Below are 20,745 nucleotides of genomic sequence, written 5' to 3' on the forward strand. Positions count from 1 at the left end.
TTTCCTGCCCCCATTGGGGGCAAATCAGCCTATTTTTTTTAGGTCCATCTGCCCCCAAGGGGGGCAGAAGCCACTTAGGCACCAGGGATTGTGTGTGTAGAGGATGGGGGGGGGGCGCCCCCTTGGGCAAGGGTTGCTCCCCTTTGGGGGGCATGTCTTTTAGGGCCATTTCTGCCCCCCTTGAGGGCAGATCAGCCTATTATTTTTAGGCTGATCTGCCCAAAGGGGGGCAGAAACCACTAGAACGCCAGGGATTTTTTTTAATGTGTTTATTTTTGTGGGGGGGTGTCCCCTTGGGCACGGGGCACCCCCCCAAGGGGGGCATTGACCTGTTGGCCCTTTCTGCCCCCCCCTGGGGGCAGATGGGCCTATTTTTGTAGGCCCACCTGCCCCCAAGGGGGGCAGAAACCACTTAGACACCAGGGATAGTGTGTGTGTGTTAGTGGATGGGGGGGGCCTTGGGCAAGGGTCGCCCCCCACTTTGGGGGCACATGTACCCAGGCCATTTCTGCACCCCTTGGAGACAGATCAGCTTATTATTTTTAGGCTGGTCTGCCCCCAAGGGGGGCAGAAACCACTAGAATGCCAGGGTTTTTTTTTTTTATTTGTTTTTTTTTGTGGGGGGTGTCCCCTTGGTCACGGGGCGCCCCCCCAAGGGGGGCATTGACCTGTTGCCCATTTCTACACCCCCTGGGGGCAGATGGGCCTATTTTCTTAGGCCCACCTGCCCCCAAGGGGGGCAGAAGCCACTTAGACACCAGGGATAGTGTGTGTGTGTGTGTGTTAGTGGATGGGGGGGACCTTGGGCAAGGGTCGCCCCCCACTTTGGGGGCACATGTACCCAGGCCATTTCTGCACTCCTTGGAGACAGATCAGCCTATTATTTTTAGGCTGGTCTGCCCCCAAGGGGGGCAGAAACCACTAGAACGCCAGGGATTTTTTTTTATTTGTTTATTTTTGTGGGGGGGCGTCCCCTTGGTCACGGGGCGCCCCCCCCCAAGGGGGGCATTGACTTGTTGCCCATTTCTACACCCCCTGGGGGCAGATGGGCCTTTTTTCTTAGGCCCACCTGCCCCCAAGGGGGGTAGAAGCCACTTAGGCACCAGGGATAGTGTTGTGTGTGGTTTTTTTGTTTGTTTTTTTGTTTGAGGGCTGTCCCCTTTGGCAAGGGTCGCTCTCCATGGGGACACACTACTAAAGGTATTTTCTGGCTTCCTTGGGGTAGACAGGCCTATTTTATTAGTAGGCCCATCTGCCCCTATGGCAGAATCCACTTAGGCACCATTTTCTAAATGTTTGATGGTGGGGTGTTTGTCAACTGAAGAAGTCCTTGCATTTGTGATAAAAAAAAAAATCCTCCTTTTTGTTCTAGTTCAAAACTTTTGCTTTATTTGCTGTGGCTCCTTGCGGTTCTGGCGGTGGTTGACCTGCAGTTTGCACAGTTGCATGTTTTAGGTAAGTAAAAACAATTTACTCCAAAGGAGTATTGTTGCCATGCATGAATGACATGTTTGTAGGGGGTGTACTAAATGCAGGATTGTGTGTGAAATTGTCCTTAGGTTTGTGCACAATGATATTTGTTTTGTCTTATTTCTAATTTGCCTTTCTTTCTTTATTTTTAGTGGGATATCATTGGTGATTGCTTTGTAGTTGCTGGTGAATCAAGCTCATTATCATATTGCCTTATGGGGATAACGACATCGCATTCATTTTTTGGAGTCACCCCACCCACCCAAGCGCCGATGTCTAACATAAGCTTGACCGCTCAGCAGGTGGTTGGTATGCTTTTTGAGTCACAGTCTGATCATGACTATGAGACGGACTCTGCATCTGAGGCAGAGGAGGAAGTCAGAGATTCTGGCAGTGATGTTTCTGTTGGAGGGGAATCTTCTGATGATGAAGCCACACTCAGTGCAGATGAAGGGCCTGTTTTAGAGGAGGACATTGATGTGCCAATAGTGCAGCAACCTGGGGCTGAAAGGTTTCCCGTTATAAGACCTGATGTCTGGGTTGCCCCAAACATGGAGCAGCCAGAGTTGCCTGCCTTTACTGGTCTCCCGGGGTGTAACGCCAATACAGAGAACTTTATGCCTATCAATTTCTTTGAGTTATTCATGGATGATGTGTTTTTGGAAGAGATTGTTGAGCAGACTAATTTGTATGCGGAGCAGCATTTGAGGGACAACGCTGCTAGACTTAGGCCACACTCTAGAGCTGCCCAGTGGATTCCCACAAATTTATAGGTGTTAAAAAAGTTTTTGGGTTTGACTTTTTTGATGGGGTTGATAAGGAAGCCGTCACTGGCTTCTTATTTGTCTACTAGTCCCTTGATGGCAACAGCTATATTTCCAGCGACCATGAGTCGTAATCGGTATTTGCTTCTTCATAGGATGCTGCATTTTGTTGACAATGCATTAGCCTTGCCACGAGATCACCCAGATTCTGACCGTCTTTTTAAGATTAGGCCTGTCCTTGATCATTTGGAGATCGGTTTTCGGAGGTCTATGTTCCAGGCAAAGAGTTAAGTGTGGACGAGTCTTTGGTCCTCTTCAAGGGTCGTTTGGTTTTTAGGCAGTACATTCCTAGCAAAAGGGCACGATATGGAATTAAATTGTATTTGCTGTCTGAAAGTAGGACAGGATATGTGTATAGTTTCCGTGTGTACACTGGTAGGGATTCCAATATTGACCCCCCTGGTTGTCCTCCCACTTTTGGAGTTACTGAGAAAATTGTGTGGGATCTTGGTAGACGACTGTTCAACAAAGGTCACCATTTGTATGTAGATAACTTCTACACTGGTGTGCAATTGTTCAAGGAATTGTTTAGAGTGGACACAGTTGCTTGTGGCACAATCCGTTCTACCCGGAAAGGCTATCCAAGGGAGCTTGTCTGTAAAAAAAACTTGAGAGAGGACAGTGCTGTGCCTTGCGGAACGAGGAGCTGCTAGCTTTGAAATTTTCAGACAAGAGGGATGTCTACATGCTAAGTACCATCCATGATGAGAGTACTTCCCCTGTGACTGTTTGGGGCCAGGTTGCTGAAGTGCGCAAACCTGTGTGCATTTTAGATTATAATAAGCACATGGGAGGTGTAGATAGAGTTGACCAGAGGTTGGAACCTTATACTGCTATTCGTAAGTCTTACGTTTGGTATAAGAAGTTAGCACTTCACCTCTTCCACTTAGTAACCTTCAATGCTTTTATTGTGTTTAGGGATAGGTCTCCAGAGTCAAAGATGACATTTGTGAAATTTCAGGAGTTAGTGATAGAGAGCCTTATTGTGGTGGAACAGGCCAGAGTTCCTAGAGAAGCAGTGGTGGAGGATGTGGCTAGATTGAAAGATCGCCACTTTGCTGAGCACATTCCTCCCACACCCAAAAAAGACTTTCCAGCTAAGAAATGTAGAGTGTGATTTCGAAGAGGTATCCGGAGGGAGACTCGAATGTACTGCCCAGATTGTCCTTCAAAGCCTGGGCTGTGTGTCGGTGCTTGTTTTAAGAATTACCACACCCAGAAGAATTTCTGGGAACAACCATGAGTGTAAACTCATGTCTGTTTTGTATTTTCATGTGTTTAGTTTCATGGTTAGCATTTCTGTCATGTTCTTAGTTAGAGCTTTTGTGTTTGTAGTTTTGTAATTCTTTCTACTTAGTTAGGGGTTCCTCTGTTAAAAAAAAAAAAAAAAATGATGCCATTGTGGGTGGAGTGGGGCTTGGCCGAGAGTGTACATATTGACTTGCTGTTGGCTACTGCAACACACTGCCAGCCAAACACCCGTCCACACACTCCCATCAGCTGGTGTGATTGTTGTATCAGGCATGTGGGCGTATGTAAGTGATGGGCCCTTGAGTGGCGCTGTCTGTCGATGTGAGTGTTGTAATGTGCTGGGCCCGTGGCTGGCGGTGTGAATGGCCTTGTGTGTGTCATGTATGAAAGTTGTGTGAATGGATTGTAAAGCGGTTGGTGCCTTGTCGCGGCTTTACAGCTCACGAGCTGTGAGTCATTGGTTCAGTATTTTGCCTTTCAGTTACTAACAGTGCATTTCATTTTTGTGAAAGCTCTTGTTAGTAAAATTTGATCCACTGAACCATCACTCACCCTCGTGCCAAATCCAACCAGTATGTGTGGTAAAAATGACAAAACCTGCTCCGCTGTAATCAGGCGTCGCAGCACACCTGTGACACGCTAGGTGCCTCAGGTGGGACCCCGATGATGAAGCATGCCACCAACTTGGTTGGTGGGTGAGGGGTCTTTTTCACATAACCTAACTTTGTTTCTTTTCAAAATTTTAGTGTTTGGCACATCACGGACGTATGTGGGCACATCAAAACGATATATATTACAAAACTACCTGTGTTTGGGGGGGGGGGGGAGGGCACCTATGTTTTTGGTCCTGTGTGCGGCCTTCATCTAGGGAAACCTACCAAACCCAGAAATTTTTTCAAACTAGACACCCCAAGGAGTCCAGGGAGGTGTGGCTTGCGTGGATCCCCCAACATTTTCTTACCCAGACTCCTCTGTAAACCTCAAAATGTGCTTAAAAAAGCATATTTTCCTTACTTTTCTTCGTAGGATCACCACTCCAGCACAAAATTCCTACTCCCCAGTGTTCCCCTCAGCCTCCCAAGTAAAATGACACCTCACTTATGTGGGTCCCCAAAGCAGAGTCAGTCTAAAGATGTATAAAAGAATATGTCCTTATAAACTTGCTGTGCTATCCCCTCTATCTCTACAAGTTTTGGGCCTTATTCTGTTGCAGGCACCTGGCCCACCCACACAAGTGAAATGCACAGGTTTGGTAGGTTTCCCTAGGTGGCGGCTGAGCTACAAGCCAAAATCTACAGGTAGGCACTTTGCAAAAAACACCTCTGTTTTCCTTCACAAATTTGGATGTGTCCACGTTGCGCTTTGGGGCGTTTCCTGTCGCGGGCGCTAGGCCTACCCACACAAGTGAGGTATCATTTTTATCGGGAGACGTGGGGGAACGCTGGGTGGAAGGAAATTCGTGGCTCCTCTCAGATTCCAGAACTTTCTGCCACAGAAATGTGAGGAACATGTGTTTTTTTAGCCAAATTTTGAGGTTTGCAAAGGATTCTGGGTAACAGAACCTGGTCCGAGCCACACAAGTCACCCCATCTTGGATTCCCCTAGGTCTCTAGTTTTCAGAAATGCACAGGTTTGGTAGGTTTCCCTAGGTGGCGGCTGAGCTACAGGCCAAAATCTACAGGTAGGCACTTAGCAAAAAACACCTCTGTTTTCCTTCACAAATTTGGATGTGTCCACGTTGCGCTTTGGGGCGTTTCCTGTCGTGGGCGCTAGGCCTACCCACACAAGTGAGGTATCATTTTTATCGGGAGACGTGGGGGAACGCTGGGTGGAAGGAAATTTGTGGCTCCTCTCAGATTCCAGAACTTTCTGCCACAGAAATGTGAGGAACATGTGTTTTTTTAGCCAAATTTTGAGGTTTGCAAAGGATTCTGGGTAACAGAACCTGGTCCGAGCCACACAAGTCACCCCATCTTGGATTCCCCTAGGTCTCTAGTTTTCAGAAATGCACAGGTTTGGTAGGTTTCCCTAGGTGGCGGCTGAGCTAGAGGCCAAAATCTACAGGTAGGCACGGAATTCAGAGATGTGCAAATAACCACTGCTTCTCAACACCTTATCTTGTGCCCATTTTGGAAATATAAAGGTTTTCTTGATAGCTATTTTTTACTCTTTATATTTCAGCAAATGAATTGCTGTATACCCGGCATACTTTGAAAACCCACTGCAGGGTGCAGGTCATTTATTGGCTCTGGGTACCTAGAGTTCTTTATGAACCTATAAGCCCTATATATCCCCGCAACCAGAAGAGTCCAGCAGACGTAACGGTATATTTCTTTCGAACATCTGACATTGCTGGAAAAAGTTACAGAGTAAAACGTAGAGTAAAATTGATGTTTTTTTCACCTCAATTTCAATATTTTTCTTTTTCAGTTGTTATTTTCTGTAGGAAACCCTTGTAGGATCTACACAAATTACCCCTTGCTGAATTCAGAATTTTGTCTACTTTTCAAAAATGTTGCGGTTTCTGGGATCCAGCGTTGGTTTCATGCCCATTTCTGTCACTGACTGGAAGGAGGCTGAAAGCACAAATAATCGTAAAAATGGGGTATATCCCAGTAAAATGCCAAAATTGTGTTGAAAAATTGGGTTTTCTGATTCAAGTCTGCCTGTTCCTGAAAGCTGGTGATTTTATCACTGCAAACCCTTTGTTGATGCCCTTTTCAGGGAAAAAACCACAAGCCTTCTTCTGCAGCCCATTTTTCCAATTTTTTTGAAAAAAACGAAATTTTCACTGTTTTTTGGCTAATTTCTTGGCCTCCTTCTGGGGAACCCACAAAGTCTGGGTACCTCTAGAGTCCCTAGGATGTTGGAAAAAAAGGACGCAAATTTGGCGTGGGTAGCTTATGTGAACAAAAAGTTATGAGGGCCTAAGCGCGAACTGCTCCAAATAGCCAAAAAAAAACTCGGCACAGGAGGGGGAAAAGGCCTGGCAGCGAAGGGGTTAAAGGACCAACTCCACGGGTGTTGATTGTACAATATCCATTCTAGGGTAATTCTTCAAATCCACGCACCATAAAATACTAGCAGTACAATTTCAAAATGTGTGTAGTTATGAATATTCACCCTCAATAATCAGCGGCAGGCACCCATCAGGCATGCTACAGACATAAGCACAGATCTTCCCCTCTGCTTTAGGTCTGTTTTTTTTTTTAATGGATTTTAGAAACGAGTTGCACCAGTCACGACTTAACATGCCAAACATCCTAGTCCTCATTCATTATCATATTGCCTTATGGGGATAACGACATCGCATTCATTTTTTGGAGTCACCCCACCCACCCAAGCGCCGATGTCTAACATAAGCTAGGATGATAGACACCAAATAGGATCAGCTTGGATGGGATCACCACTGCCTCATGCGATGGAATGCAGCATCTGGCTCATACATCAAATTTTGTCAGTTTTGCGAAGATGTAGAGACCACCAAGGAATGAAGAACACAGATCTGCAAACCAGCACAGCCTAACATATGCAAAGTATTGTAGTCTGTGGTCCACAGATAAAAATGGTACTCTTATTTCTCCACAAGATTGGTGCACAAGTGACTGTCAGAGAGCAGCTCATCTTAGAGGGGCTGTGATGACTATTTGGGGTGCCAATGTAACAGGAAGCTTTTGCACACATAAAATACTACAAAATCCTTGGACACCAAGTCTCAGACACTTATATATTTAGGTCTTTGATTGTGACTCTGTGCAAAATGTTCCCACTCAACCTATGCCTAAGGAAAAAGTTCCCAGCAGACATTATAAGCTGCCCAACCTCTTAATGTATTCTTTGTCCCAGAACAATTCACTATTGATTTCTATTTGGACTTCGTTTGAAGCCCCTCAAATCTAAGAAACACCAGAAAAAGCAGCCTGTGTACTACTCCATCCCACTGGTTGGGGGTTTCGGGACAAGTGGCCTTAAAGTTATCCTCCCCCACAAAAGACTAAATAAATGAGTTTCTCCGGCCTTTCAGTAAGGTCTGGGCTAGAAGGGAGATAATTATAGTAATGAGGTTGAGTAGCTGCACCCAGGGGTAATGCCTCCTGCTTTCTGTGTAAATCAGAGAACTGAATTCTGATAACAGAAATTTCTTTACTTTTCCATCATTTTTTTTATTCAAAGACATGTTTGCAGTCATTGTAACTTTGTGAGCAAGAATTTCAGATATTCACTTTTCAGATTCCATAAAAGTGATTATCTCCTGTTCAAAAATGAATAGGAATAACTCTGTCATAGGTTACTCATATCCAATTGCAAACCACCTTTTTTCAGCAAATGTACAGTGCTGCCCAAAGGAAATGAAAAATCAGTCCATCCTTACCTCTTCCCGCAGGACAGTATGGTAGAAATACTTATACAAATTCTGCCAGCAACATCTCTCCTGAAGCTATTATCTGTATAGTGGTACAAAAATATCACTGCGTGTAATGAATTCTAGGGAGCGGATAAGGTTAACTCTGCCCAGCAACAACTCAACTGCCACACTGGTGAGAATTTTAAATTTTGTGAATCTGCTGTTGAAGTATGATAATATCTACTACTCAATGTGCATTGTACGCAGCAGATAAAGGCTCCCTCCTGCCCACCTTTCCTAGATACTACGTTCCCTGGATCCTTCTTGAGGGAAACACCCTTTACAACACGGTCTTTACCACGCAAAGCCTTTACCATGCATTGCCTTTACTACAAAATTGTAAGTATATATCATGTATATATATATATTACCTACAGGCAATAGCCAGTAGGTAGATATAGTCAAGACCTAATTTCCATAGGAACGGCATTTTTTTTTGGCTATCACTCTGGCACTGTTTGACGAATCTTCACAAAATTTTCAAAATTTGTTTGCCACTCACCTCAGTCGGTAATTGGAATGTTTTGGGGTGATTCATCAAACGGGGTCAAGAAAAAGGGGTGCCCCAAACAATTTCCATAGGGATTTTGAACATGACTACAGCCCTAACCGCCAAATAGATTTACACGAAATTTGGCAGAAAGGCAGGTCTTGGTCCAGAAAGTGCTCTTTTTGTAATTAGGTGTAAATCTGTTCAGTAGTTTTTGAGTTGTTAAAGAGAGAAGATTTAGGTATATCTAGGGACGTGGATCCTCGCCAGATCCTCATGCAAGGGATCTGTGGATCTGAAGCCTAAAGCAAGGTTCTGAGTGGTTGGCTGTAACCAGAAGGAAACTCTGCTGGCACCATTTTGTTTATCAGTTGGCTGTAAGTGAGAAAAAGGAAGTGGAAATTCAAATGAAGGGTTCAGGATACAGGTATCCTGACCCCATAGGACAGATGGCAGGGTCTCTGAGGGACCCCCTCAAGGGCAAGAAATTGTCCCACAATTTTTTACTTGCCACACAAGAGGATTCACGGATGCACTGCAGTACTCAGCGCAGCCCCCAGTGTAACTTTGTGAAGGATCTACAGATCTGAAGCACAACAAACAAAATGATACACCTACTTAAACACCAAATCTCTGCCATGTACGGCCAAAGGGTGTGCTCAGCATGGGATTGGGTTTAAGTGTGTGTGTGTGTGGGGGGGGGGGGGGGGTTGGCCCCTGGGCCTAACTGCAGGCTACGCCCTGCAGCCAACCCCAGCCATGCACAGCCAAAAGGCCATGCCGGCAGCACTTTAGATTAACATGTGGTAATTAAATATTACTTTATGGTATAAAAACCATAGAAAATACCAAGGGTTACAGGAACTATATCCTTAGGTTCACATTTTACACATGCATAAAACCACAGAAATTCAGTGTTTATAGTTATATTTATCTGAAGAAACTATAAACTTGTACCGTAAAGTAACTTTAGGCCATGAGTTGTAGTTTCTTAACATAAGTATAACTATAACTGCTGAATTTATTTGGTTTTGAGGGTGTAAAATGTGAACCTAAACATATCATTCATTCTTTCTGTGAATATATATGGCCATTTTTAGGGTTTGTGGGTGAGTAAGAGTATTGGGTGCAAAGGGTAATTTTAGAGTTTAGGGGTGGGTAGGGAAATGGAGTCATAAGGGTATTTTCAGGGTTTGGGGGTAAAGGTACTGGGTGGTAAGGGTATTTTTAAGGTTTAAGGATGGGCGCGGGTATTGGATGGTAATGGTGCTTTTAGGGTTTATTGGGGATAAGGGTAATTGGGTGGTAAGGTTATTTTGAGGGTTCATGGTGAGTAAGAATATTTGGGTGGTAAGGGTTTTTGGGGGGTTTAGGGGTGAGTAAGTGCATTTGGTGCTAAGGGTAATTTTAGGGTTTAGAGGTATTTAAGGGTATTGGGTGGTAAGGGTATTTTCAGGGTTTGGGGTGGGTAAAGGTATTGAGAGGCAAGGGTGTTTTTGGGGTTTAGATTGGGTAAAGTTATTTGGGCAGTGGGGATATTTTTAGGGTTTATGGTAAGGGTGTTTGGGGAGTAATGGTAGTTTTAGGGTGGTTAACTGTATTCGGGTGGTTAGGTTATTTTTAGGGTGTATAAGGTTATTTGGGTGGTTATGCTATTTTAGGGATTAGGGTGATTAAGGGTAACTAGGAGGTCAATGTATTTTTAGGGTTTAGGGGTGGGTGAGGGTATTGGGTGGTAAGGGAAAATTTAGAGTTTAGGGGTAGGTAAGGGTACTGGGACATAAGGATGTTTTTAGAGTTTAGGGATGGGTGAGGGCATTGGGTGCTAAAGGTATTTTAGGGCTAATGGGTGGGTTATGGTATTGGGTGGTAAAGGCATTCTTAAGGGTCCATGGGTAGGTAAGGTCATAAGGGCATTTTCAGGGTGGGTAAGGGTATTGGGTGGTAAGGGTATTTTTAGGGTTTAGAGGTGGGTGGGGGTATTGGGTGGCAAGGGCATTTTCAGGGTTTAGGGGAAGATAAGGTATTGGGTCATAAGGGTGTTTTTAGGGTTTAGATTGGGTAAAGTTATTTGGGCAGTAGGGATATTTTTAGGGTTTATGGTAAGGGTATTTGGGTGGTTAGGTTATTTTTAGGGTTTAGGGTGGGTGACTGTATTTGGGTGGTTAGGTTATTTTTTGCATTTAGAGTGGATAAGGGTATTTGGGTGGTAATGCTACTTTAGGGATTATGGTGGTTAAGAATATCTAGGTGGTCAAGGTATTTTTAGGGTGAGGGTATTGGGTGGTAAGGGCAAATTTAAGATTTAGGGGTAGGTAAGGGTATTGGGTCATAAGGGTGTTTTTAAGGTTTAGGGTGGGAGGGCATTTTAGGGCAAAGGGGCGGGTGAGGGTATTGGGTGGTAAGGGCATTTTTAGGGTTTGGGGTAGGTAAGGGTATTTGTCATAATGGTATTTTTAGGATTTAGGGGTGGGTGAAGGTATTGGACGCTAAGGGTATTTTTAGGGTTTAGGGGGTGGGTGAGGGTTTTGGGTGGTAAAGGTATTCTTAAGGGTCTATGGGTAGGTAATGGTATTGCGTCATAAGGGCATTTTTAGGGTATAGGGGTGGTGTGGGTAGTGGGTGGTAAGGGCATTGTCATGGTTTAGGGAAAGATAAGGTATTAGGTCATAAGGGTGTTTTTAGATTGGGTAAAGTTATTTGGGCAGTAGGGATATTTGTAGGGTTTATGGTAAGGGTATTTGAGTTGTAATGGTATTTTTTAGGGTTTAGGGTACTTAACTGTATTTGGATGGTAATGCTATTTTAGGGATTAGGGTGGTTAAGACTATCTGGGTGGTCAAGGTATTTTTAGGGTTTAGGGGTGGGTGAGGGTATTGGGTGGTAAGGGCAAATTTAGGGTTTAGTGGTAGGTAAGGGTATTGGGTCATAAGGGTGTTTTTAGGGTTTAGGGTGGGAGGGCATTTGGTGCTAAAGGTATTTTAGGGCTAAGGGGTGGGTGAGCGTATTGGGTGGTAAGGGCATTCTTAAGGGTCTTGGGGTAGGTAAGAGTATTAGGTCATAAGGGTACTTTTAGGGTTTAGGGGTGGGTGAAAGTATTGGACGCTAAGGGTATTTTTAGGGTTTAGGGGTAGGTAAGGGTATTGGATCATAAGGGTATTTTTCGGGTTTAGGGGTGGGTGAAGGTATTGGACGCAAGGGTATTTTTAGAGTTTAGGGGTGGGTGAGGGTATTGGGTGGTAAGGGAATTGGGTCATAAGGCTATTTTTAGAGTTTAGGGCGGGTATGTGGCATTTGGGTGGTAATAGTGTTTCACAGTGGTTAAGGGCATTTAGGGTGGTAATGGTATTTCAGTGTTTAGAATGGGTATATATATATATATATATATATATATATATATATATATATATATATATATATATATATATATATATGTGTATCTCCATCCTAGTGGTGGTCGCCACTAGGTAGTTATATCGTTGGCACTGTTTGATGAATCTTCACAAAAAAAATTTTTTTTTAAAGTGACTGGGGATTCTTGTTCCACATGGAAAGATTTGAGGCGATCCCTCAAGCGGGACCTGAGAAAAAGACAGGGGTTGTCAAAAAAATAGGTTTCCCATATTAATCCCCATAGGACCTTTAGAAACTATTAGAGACCGAACCTCTGGATGGAATGACATGAAATTTGGCAGAAAGCTAGCTTTCAAAAAGCAGACAATGTTTTCACTTATCTGGTGTAAATCCGTTCATTAGTTTTTGAGACATTAAAGGGAAAATAAATTTGCATATCTAGGGATGCGCATCTTTCGTGAATAGGCTGAAAATAGAAATGATAAGTGGTATAAGGGGTCAGGGCAGAGGTACCCTGACCCCCTGGGTGGGCTATTGGCGTGTTTTAGGGTCAAATTATGGGTTTAAAATAATTATTCTTCATCATGCGAGATACTCACGAATATCCTTGACTAGTCGAGAATTGTGTCAAATATTCGAGAATATGCAAAAAAAAGTTTTACAAAAAAAAAAAACGTTCACAGACTCATTTCATACACTAATTCATTTGATAATACATGTACTCAGAGGCTCATGCGCCCACTCACACACCCACTCAGACATTCATGCACCCACTCATAGACTTACACACCCACTTTCAGACCCACTCAGACACTCACACAACCACTCACAGATCCAGTGACAGGCCCTGTGGCCAACCTCCACTGCGCATGGCCAAAGGCGTGCACGGCGGGGGTTGAAATAACGTATGATAATTAAAATTACTTACGTTAAAAAAAACCATAGAAATTCAATGAAAAAGAACAAAGGTTACAGGGGCGTTATAGTTAGGTTCTGAATTTACTCGTACAAAACCATAGAATTTACGCAGTTATAGTTAGAGTTATTTCAAGTAACTAACTTGCACCCTATGATAGCTGTAACTCGCGCTTTCGCCATCCACAGCTAATTACACCAAATATATCATTAATGACATTTTTTATGGCATCTTTGATATTACCACTGCAACATTTTCAATAAAATTATTGATAAGAAATCTGTGCATGGAAAGGGTGTGACTTACAGTTACCTTAGGGCACGAGTTATAGTTACTTGAAATAACTAACCATAACTGCTGAATTTTTATTGTTTTGTACGAGTAAATTCAGAATCTAACTATAACATCCCTGTAACCTCTGTTATTTCATTGAATATATATCATAAGCATTTCACTTACCTGATATATTTACTTAATATTTTTTTGTAGAGGCATAAATGGTAAAGGCATATGCTTGGTATAGACTTGCATGGCAAAAGAATAAGGATTGTAAAGGCAATGAGTGGTAAAGGATGCGTGGTAAACCCATTTGTTGTAATGTCATACATCCCTTCTTGAACATGGAGTTCTAGATAACATTTTTTAAATTTTAAGGTAGAACTGATCCAGGTGAACCTCAACTCACACAGAGCACCAGCCTCTTTTCAACATGTCACCGAGCACAGGGCCATCAACAGCTAACTGTACAGATTTATCCCACTCAGCTGGCTGGTGAGCCCCACCAAGAGCTCAAAGAAGGTGCCTAAAGTTCTGCTTTGTGTCGTTTATCTTTGTGAAACCACATTACAAACTTCCGGACTGGATCAGACCCCAGCCTTTCAGGCAATATTTCTTAGCAAAATCCATAGTTCCTACACGCAATGTAATTGACCAAGTATTGCCACAGCCTTTTGACCAAGAAATATTATACTTCAAATGTACCGTTAATACCCTAAAGTAAGTCACAACTCAAGTTTCCTATGAAGAGAACACATTCACTAACATTATTTTGTGCACTTTGTTTATCAAACTGAAATGTCCACTGTTTTGTTTGGTGGTGTATTTATTTACTTTATTTTTTGCATTATTTCCAACATTTTGCTGTATTTTTGCTATGTTGCAGAGGATGCTCTGAGTACAATGGGAAGCAGAGGCCATATAGCTCAAGATGCACCTCACCGAGGAGGGCCAAGAAGGCAGAAAATGGCCTGAGATTGCTTCTATTCCTGTCTGGAGGGGAGCCAGGCAGGGCTGTTTGGATACAAAGGTCCGTATAGGTGCAGGACTGAAACGGATTTGACTGTCACTGGTTTGTCTAGAGTGGCACAGTAAGCAAAACACAGTGAAGAATGTGGCCCACGCAATAGCCACTGGTGGAGATGAATTCAAGTATTCCATCATGTTATTCTTTGCTGCAGTGTATTTATTTAAAGTATTATTTGTCAAAGGGCTATTCTTTTGTCCAATTAACAACTCTCATTATACTCTATCTGATCTCATATATATTGTTAATACTTCGTGTGTTTGAGTGGGTGAATTTGCGTCATATTCTGTGAACTAAGTAATAACACTGGCTGGGCAGTGTCTCTTACTGAAACTGAAGTAATCGATTTTTACAGTATCCGCAAGACATTTACTTCGATGCGTTATGTTTTTTATGAAAATGTGTAAATATTGATGTTTAGTATTTTACTGCGTCTTTACTTTCTACTGTGTTTTTCTTTTAAGTAAGTAACAAATCTGACCTGATTCTATACCTTTACTGAAACATTTGTGTTACACTGTATTTTCTCTCTACCTTAACACAACCTCCATCCGAGTTAGTCTTTGACTCCTTCAATCTATCCTAAAGACCAACGGCCAACGATGCACTAGAGACCAAACGTTTCACCTTCTCCAAAATAACCAGCATTCTGATCACTACAGATCATGTGCAACTTCGCCTTTGATAATTATTGGGGCTATACAACTTCACAGAGCCATGAACCGTGAACATCTAGTACTGATCAATCCTTGACAACATTAAGGTAAATAAGGGAGTAGCCAGAAAAATAAAAATGCCTCCCACTCTGACCATATCCTGAGTGGCACTGACTGAGGAAGGTGGGCAAAAGAGCCCAGCTCTCATTTGGTTGCTTCCCCGAAGAAGTCATATGTCCAAATCATGCCTTTTACACCTGTGTTCTCTGTGAATTTCCTCATCCATCTATCAATCCTTATCGATATCCTTCCTTTCACTTACATCCTGCTTCCTCTTCATCTATCCAACATCTTTCTCTCCTTCCTCTGTTCTCTTCATTGATCTACATCTCTTCATCCATCCATTCTTACTTCTATCCACCCATCCTCCTTCTCTCCATCATTCCAGGCATCCATCCAACCACCTCTCATGAATTTTACATTCTCAGACCTTTACCAAGAATTCCGTTTCTACACCAGACTCCCGGGCAGCCCTACTGCCCATCTGACTGAATATATGTCACATCCTACTTAAACAATTCAGGCTTATCCCACGAGCATTGTTCCATACCACATTCTGCCTGGCCTGTGTGCCTAAAGTGGTACATAAACATGACTTTGTGATTGGATGACTGCAAAACCCTACAAAATTCTGTCTCATTAAGCCCATTTTCAAAACTATTACAAAAAAACCTGAAGCATCGTATCACCTGGAAACGTTCTCGCCCCTACCCTTGAAAAAGCCCTAGACCTGCGAGCCACTTCACAGAGTGAAACACATGCTGGCTGATCAAGTGAAAACTTGTTAATCAAAGACTGAGGCTTCACAAATATAAAAAAATATATTATCAGGAATTGAAATTTGAGAATCTGTTTTCTTATGAATGATTGTTTTTGCCAGAATCCATAATGCATACAGCACTTCTTAAAATGTAATATTGAGGTACATGGATCCTTTGTGTAAAAAAACAAATATGTATATATCTACTCATTCATCTCTCCATCCACACCTTCCTCATTGCGTTTTATATTGTTACGTTTTCCCCACACCACAGCTCCATCATTCAATTTTCTTGTTGATATGTTTATTAGCTTAGTTTGAAGACCAGTGCCTCCGATAAAAATCAAAGTAAACAAATACAAGATTTAAAGGATTTAATACACTGCCCATCGACACCCACCACATTCTCAAATTGCTAAAGTGTTCATGAGACCCCTGAAGGTAGGATATAGAATTATTTCAAAAATATAATATGGTTATCAATACTTCAATATAGTTCGCAACAGATTGCTTTCATCTGGTACTCAGCCTTCCTCTTCTTTTCTATGAGGTTCCCTTCTGAATGCTTTCTTAGGAACACTGGATACACTAGCACTCATCACTTTGGCACAGGTAAAGCCTACCTCTTCCACTCAAAAACTTGCATTTGCGGGTGTGAGTGTGGCAGCACTTGGACAACTAACTATGGAACCGCTAAACCTTGCTCCTTACCAATGGTAATATTGGCATCCAGGTCATAGAGCTCTAGTATCACTTGTAGTCATTACTTCCAGCACTTTTAACTCTGGAGTCCTTTGGTTTCCTTAACTCTAAAATTTGAAGATGCTTCTCTCCTTACCACTTTAATCCTTTTCTCCAGGGACTAGCTATCTTTGAACTGCTTTCCCATGGCAATTTTAATTCTGGCATATATTATCCATAGCATTCAGAATAATTGCACTTTTAACTTAGAACTCTGGTATAGTTTGCACGTCTTATCTATGGTACTAACAACTTCTACACTTTTTAACAGAGAGAAACAAAAACGCGATATGCATTCAGCCACTCATAATTACACTCAATACGTTTCAATTTAATTGAGTTTTTGCTCACTATTTTATTCTAGACACAGATCAAACATATGCATATCAGCCTTAGACAAGATCCAACAGCAACACTCCAGCTGAAACTACCAAGCTGTATTCTCAGTGAATGGGAACAAAAGCAGCCACAAGCCAGTGTCGAAGCAAGACCAGGGTTTATGTGTATGAGTTCGGTCCCTGCCTGTTGCAGCACAATGTGAAACAAATTATAGAGTGGAACACATACCAGAGTAGCAACTAGAGGCTTAGAATAATTCAGGGATTCCAACCATCGCTTTTATATTATTCACAGTGATTCCGTCTAAGTGTGATGGGAATGCCCGAGGGGGATCCTGTGCTCTCTGTGTTATAAGACTCAACATACACCTCACTGATGAGGTCCAGCTGGGACAGACCCAGTCTGGGGAAGCTTCAGTTTCTGCAAACTTGTGTTCCTGTTCAAAAGGAACATATCCTGACAGTTCAACTGGTCTGCTCCTACTAGAGAAAAACGAAGTCTGATTTGCATAAGGTTGGTCCGTGTCTATAGTGGAAGAGTACACAGAAAGACAATGGACTGGAATGGCTCCTCGAGTGTTTACCAGTAGATAAGATACATGTTAGCATTTTATTTATTCTCAGGAAGACACTGTATGTGTAAACATGTGGGTCCTGTGCTCCCTATGTCACAGGACCCAAGCTGGATGTTATTGCTCATGCAAAGCCGAGCTGAAACAGGTCTGGGGTGGCCTTCAGGTGACAATGGCTTGCCAGTAGGGCAGGAATGTTCATATTTTATCAAGGCCAAGGATGAACTGGTACTTGCAATGAGCAAAAAAATCAATGGATCGGAATGCAGCTCTGAATGATTACCAGTGGCTGCGGTCAATTCAGACATTGCTCTAAGTTTGTCTTTCACGTCTAACCACTTGCATTTACACACCTTGCACTGGCTTACTTGTGGGTGAGTGTAACTCCTTTCTCTCATTCCTCTGATAACGTTATTCCTTGAACAGATTTTTCACTCACCTTGGTACTCATTATCCTTCAATTTCTCATCCATGTCTCCGCTAACCATGGTCTGCACTTCTTACCTGAAACGACTAGCAGCTCTTGTGCTCTTTGCCTCTAAATCTTGCAGCTTTTCGTTGTTTACTCTCACGGACTTATTCCTAGAAATCTTTCCCAAAGGTAGACCCAACACTTATCCAGAGCACGTGCATCCCTTGCTTGTAGCAACAGGGTCGCTTTCTACTTTTGGCCTTCAACCCTTGGGCCCGTATTTATACATGCGCCGCTTTTTCACGCAAAAGAGGCGCAAACTTACAAAATATAATTGTATTTTGTAAGTTTGCGCCGCTTTTACGTCAAAAAATGACACAAACGCGGCACTTACAAAGTATAAATACGGGCCTTGGTTCTTACCTGTGCCACAAGTAGGCCTCGCACTCTTCTTGGTCAGTGGTATGCACCGCACTACTTACCGTGGGCAATGGGAAACAGGAGCATTTGTTATTTTAAGCAAAAAATATTTTGTCGTTTGAACAAGTTACGTATGCCACTTGTACCCTTGTAATATCTGATATATGTGACTCTGCACCCTTGTTGGGCGACCAGGCATCTACTTAAATATTCCTTTGGTACCCTTGTATTATTCATCCATGCAATTGGCATCCTTGTTAGGCTCACCAGGAGCACTGTATTTCCCAGGATAGCCCTGCTTTTTTTTTTTATCACCTGCCCCCACACAATTAACTACCCATAGCACATCCCGATTTAATACAGGGTGGGATGACCTCAAAGTGAGTTACACTTTCTTATGGTGCAGCACAGAAAAAGTCAGTAGCACGTAGCGGAAGACAGCTTAGTTCACACAGATATCTTCTACATCTGCAATAGTGTCATATTGCCTGTGTTGTTGGGCGCTGTCAATAATATCACACGAACCCTTGTTTATACTACCGAATACCTGTCAACACGCCGAGTAAGGGCGACCTCGTTTTTTTGGGGGCAATACGTCTTAGTGTTAGCATTGGCGACATAAAACGTGATTAGCGCCAGTCTAATGTGGAAGTTGAATTCCGCTGATTTTTCTAAATCTCCCTCTTACCTCTTCTCAGAGGTTACCATTTACCTAGTGGTGCCCTTGCGCCACTTGTACCCTTGTTCTTTTTGCCTTTAATATCGATATCATTACACTCCACACTAACAGTACCTTACAGACTTGCGTATCTTTCCTACGTCACTGGTACCCTTGCAGTTCTTCTCTTGTACCTTGAAAGCATCCACTCTGGTAGCGGTAACCCTGGTACGCAGTGTCACTGGAGATAAGCAGAGTCTTTAATTGGAACTACGTGGTGACCTTCAATAGGCTTTTAAACCAATAGCACGAACTAGACGTGCACCTGCAGGCCCACACTCCTACTGGGGTAAGTGAAACTACATTTCCCAGCGTGCCTAGTGTTGGAAACAGAAAATCAGAACTGGTTGGAGATTGCCCCGATGTCAATTAGCTAACTGTCCGCTTTTGTTAAGGAACTTACAGTATGCATATGGAAAGGGTAACTATTGCAGACCTTAATCCTTCCACAACTAAGTCTTACTTATGTCCGAAAGAGTCCTTACCTCTAATGCCGAAGGGCCAATGCAAGCTCCTCAGGCGACCGGTCAGTGCTTCTGCTGTCACAGGTGCAGTGACATGTCCCGAGCTCACCTGGCTGCAGCAGGGAGGCGGGCACAACTCACAGCACCATCCGCGCATGTGCACAGCTTCGTTTACTCACAGAGAAGAGGAAGGAGAGTAAGAGCAGTGCGCATGCGCTGGCCGAGTGCACGCAGAGGTTACGGGCCGGGGTGTCTACTAGTTGAGAAGAGACGCACAACACGTGGTGACGTCAGTTGCACGGTACTGTGCCTGCGCAGAGTGTGTCTGCACGCGAGGCGTCCGTCAGCCACAGTTAGGATGATGCTTGTTTTAAAACAGAACGATGTTAGTGGGCGGTGTAGATGTACCATCAGAAAGAATGTACTGTACATGGCTACGTAGTGAATACCTGTTCCGCTTCTTTGGATGGAAGGTACAACCTGCTATGCACTGCATCCTGTAGCTCAGTAGATGTAGCTGGGACAAACCAGACTGAACAGTACACCGAAACGATGCACCGCTAGACGATGTCTAGTCAGCCCGTGTGCTGCCCAAAGAGATGGTGCCATCTGTGTATCGCTGTTGCACGAAGGGTCGAGTTCCTAAAGCTGAAAAGTTTCTTGGACGAGATAGTGACTGTCAACCGACGTAGTACGTTAAAAAAGTATGGGAACTGTGATCCTAAGCTAGGGTGACCAAGCTTCCCGGATTTCCCCGGACAATCCCGGTTTTTAGAGGACTGTCCAGGTGTCCCGACGCTTCTCTTAATTTTAAATAAATGTCCCGGTTTTTGGGACAAAGGCCGGATCATTAAATAAATGTCCAGGGTTTTGGGACAAAGGTCATATCATCTAGGGAAGCATAAGTTAAAGGTATGCTCTCCTTTAACAGACGCCTACAAAGTATGAAATAATTAAAGTCATTTATCTGTTTCTGTCAGGCAACACAGTTCCCTGTCTTGTCTGAGCAGAGAGAGGTAGTTGGGGGTGGGAGGTGAAGCCATAGCTAATTTTATATACATAGGGCCAGATGTAGCAAAGGGTTTTTCCCATTCTGTGTCAATGGGAAAATGTGTTCGTACATATGGCCCATAGTCTTGTAAATGTGTGTGTATATATATTTTATATATATATATATGTGTGTGTGTGTGTGTGTATATATATATATATATATATATATATATATATATATATATATCACGTGTATGGGCACACATTCACAAAGCTATGCAAAAAAACGTGACAGGCCAGATATAAAAGTGAGAGTAAAGTCTTTAGTCCTTTTATGTCTGACCTGTCCTGGTTTTTGCTCTTCAAAATGTGATCAGCCTATCCTAAGCCCAGAAGGGGGCATGGGGGGTAAAGGTGTCAGTGAATGTTGGGGGCGGGATCAAGGATGTGACTAAGAAGAAAATATCTTGTAACTATTTTTGTTCAGCTGTCACCTTCAAGTAACTCCATGTTAAATAGCACACACCTTGAATGAAGAATAAATGCAAGTTACACTAATCAGTGAGAGATGCACTATTTTACAATGTGAAACCTCCTTTGG

The 20,745-nt window shown here is 43.1% G+C and overlaps 1 protein-coding gene across 1 annotated transcript in view; it reads right to left on the reverse strand.

Moving 5' to 3' along the window:
• HIVEP3 (HIVEP zinc finger 3) overlaps positions 1-19,354 on the reverse strand; it is a 1,670,978-nt gene extending 1,651,624 nt beyond the window's left edge. The window contains exon 1 of the mRNA XM_069224892.1: positions 19,176-19,354. The gene's annotated coding sequence lies outside the window, so the exon portion shown is untranslated. The remainder of the gene's footprint in view (positions 1-19,175) is intronic.
• Positions 19,355-20,745: the final 1,391 nt, after the last annotated feature.

This window comes from Pleurodeles waltl, chromosome 3_1, assembly GCF_031143425.1.
Source record: "Pleurodeles waltl isolate 20211129_DDA chromosome 3_1, aPleWal1.hap1.20221129, whole genome shotgun sequence".
Classification (NCBI taxonomy): Eukaryota; Metazoa; Chordata; class Amphibia; order Caudata; family Salamandridae; genus Pleurodeles; species Pleurodeles waltl.